This window comes from Etheostoma spectabile, chromosome 1 (genome assembly GCF_008692095.1).
Source record: "Etheostoma spectabile isolate EspeVRDwgs_2016 chromosome 1, UIUC_Espe_1.0, whole genome shotgun sequence".
NCBI classification, from domain to species: domain Eukaryota; kingdom Metazoa; phylum Chordata; class Actinopteri; order Perciformes; family Percidae; genus Etheostoma; species Etheostoma spectabile.
The window spans coordinates 17,685,475-17,688,084 of record NC_045733.1 but is presented as its reverse complement, the minus strand read 5'-3'; the positions used below and the strand labels follow the sequence as shown (position 1 = coordinate 17,688,084).

General features: G+C 37.0%; 1 protein-coding gene across 1 annotated transcript in view; it reads right to left on the bottom strand.

The window, feature by feature from the left end:
- Positions 1 to 2,610, bottom strand: part of uacab (uveal autoantigen with coiled-coil domains and ankyrin repeats b) — a 53,364-nt gene that overhangs the window by 46,983 nt on the left and 3,771 nt on the right. The gene's annotated exons all lie outside the window — the stretch shown is intronic.

The window sequence follows — 2,610 nt, the reverse complement described above, 5'->3', positions numbered from 1 at the left end:
TTGTCTTCCTATCCCTTACAGAAGGTTTTGTATCCAGCCTAGAAGTCCACAGTTTTTCAGAGTCCTTGTGAAATTAATCCATGGTGTTACATAGAAGACATAACACTGTATGTAAGAAATGTATCTAAGTTGTCCTTTATATATGAGTTATTATGTTCAATATGTTTATTTTTGCACTGGATGACTCCAAATGTATAGAACTGTTTAGACAACACAAAATGCTTGTGTGGCATTGCTGTGTGTGTGATATCAAAATACATCTGTGAGATTCATGTTCCGTTTTATTTATTTGTTTGTCGCCATGGACCTACAATTTCTTTAACATTCAAGTGACCTCAGTGCAGCACAAATATTCCTATAGCCCAGTTTTTCCTGAAAAGAAATTATGTTTCTAGAGTGACTATGGACAACAGGGTTGTTTTACAAGCTTTTATATGAAATAAAACCAGACGGACCAGAGGTTGTCAAAAATCCTTTACGGCTCTGGGATATTTGCTTGCAGCCTAACTGCTCGCAGTTCTAGTTTTGTCTTATTCTTATCAAAAGTAGGACACAAACGGTGCAAATCAATACCGCACAGGGAATTGATGCTTAACATTTCATGACAGAACTGCCTGTTCATGTTCCGGACTGTAACTAGGGCTCTCTTGAGAGTTGGACCTTGGGAACCAGAAAAATATTCTGAAATGAAATAACACAAGCCTTTCCAAAGCCAGGCCACAGTTTTGCTTCTTATTGTAGTCTGGAGAGGCTTTGGATGAATCGGTTTTACAAAGACCTCGTCATTTCATGTGGTTCTGATTAGAGGACTGATAGGTACAGTAACTCCTTCACTGCATGAACCCGCTGATTTGTCTTATTTTTGTATTTTTGGGGCATTCACACAAAACACAGCGGAGTTCTCCAACTGACAAAACAGATGTTTGCTGTGACAATTTGGATTTGCGTGCAACAGCTGAGTCTAATTTCCAAACAAACCAGGAAATCCAGTTTCTCTTATTTTCCTCCAGAAGCTCTCCTGTCTGCTCCTGTCTCTGTAAATACAACTCCGTATAACCGCCAAGTTTTGCTAAAGGCTTAAACATTTTCAACATATTTGCTTTGGAAAATTTGGGTTTGTGGCCTGCTAAGGGGTTTGAAGAATGTTGTCCAACTGACCTACCCGAATAAGATTAATTTGATCTTAATCATGTCAAGACATTTTCTCCTGCTTTCTTTTCCTTTTGCTTTTGTGTTGAAGGATCTGCTTCGCAGTAGAATTTTCCTATCCACCATATAGCTATGTATATTCTGATAAATATAAGAGACTTTATTAATCGCACACTGGGGAAGTTCCTGCGCTACTGCAGCTCAAAAGAAAAAATGTACACACATGAGAATAACACAAATACACATTAAGTAGACCAAGGAGAAAAAATATACATAAAGTAGGGCTGGGCGAAATGAAGAAAATCAAATATCACGATATTTTTGACCAAAAACCTCGATATCAATACCGCAACAATATTGTAGTTTGACTTTTGGTGCTTTTACAAAATATTTATACAATGAGATTTTTGATAAATAATTATCAGTAATGTGGGTATAATGACTAAGTGGGCAAAGGCAAATAATAGAACAGTTACAACAGTCTGGTAAGTTAAAAAATGACATCACTTTACTGTAATGTAGCCTTTGAAACCAGGAAAAGACACTTATGCAATATTAGGGTATCTAGTCTCATATCACGATATCAATTTAATATTGGTATATTGCCAAGCCCTAACATAACGTCTAAGAAAGGGAAAAATACAAGAAAATATATAAAAAAACTAGGGGTGTACGATTCAGAAAATGTCACAGCAGTCATTCACACTTGGCGCAAATAATCTCTCACACAATGTAACACTGTCCATTAAAAAAAGGGTGGAAAAAAATATGTTGACGGGGGGGGGGGATTGGCATGAGCTGTGTGCTTGGCCATCAAGTGGTAGTTCCGACTGGACGTGCTGCGATTATAGAAACGAAACACAAAGACCACTTTGGACTTGGCAATGGAACCATTTGGCAAATTTTAAAAAGTAAACTCTCCATCCCGAATCTTATAGGCGTCTATTTTGGCGTCTCACACTCGCCGTCCACTTCTAATGTAACATTACTACTCTTCAGCGGGCTCGCAAGCCCAAGTAAGTGTGTGCGGCGTGCCTGTTTGGTTTCTGGTCTCACTAGATCCAGTGTGGTGTTGTAGTTTTTCTAACGCTACTAGTTGTTGTAACAGCATGTGAAAAAAGTTAAATGTTTGCTAGGCCAAAAAGAACGTTAATCTCGCGATAAAGAAATTGACGCCGTTAAAATTGGTTTGCGTTAACGCCGTTAAGTATCAATTTATAGTATTAGGTAGCTATATAGCTATCTCAGTAGACACACAATTAAATAAAAGAATTTTAAATCTAAAAATCACATTTTTCTAAAGTTATTTTAAAAATATTAATCAAATTTTGGAATTATATTAAACAATTTTGAATCAGTAGATCTTAAATGGCAATTTGAATATAAATCCATTTTTTGCACACCCCTAATATGTACACACACACACACACACACACACACACACACACACACACACACACA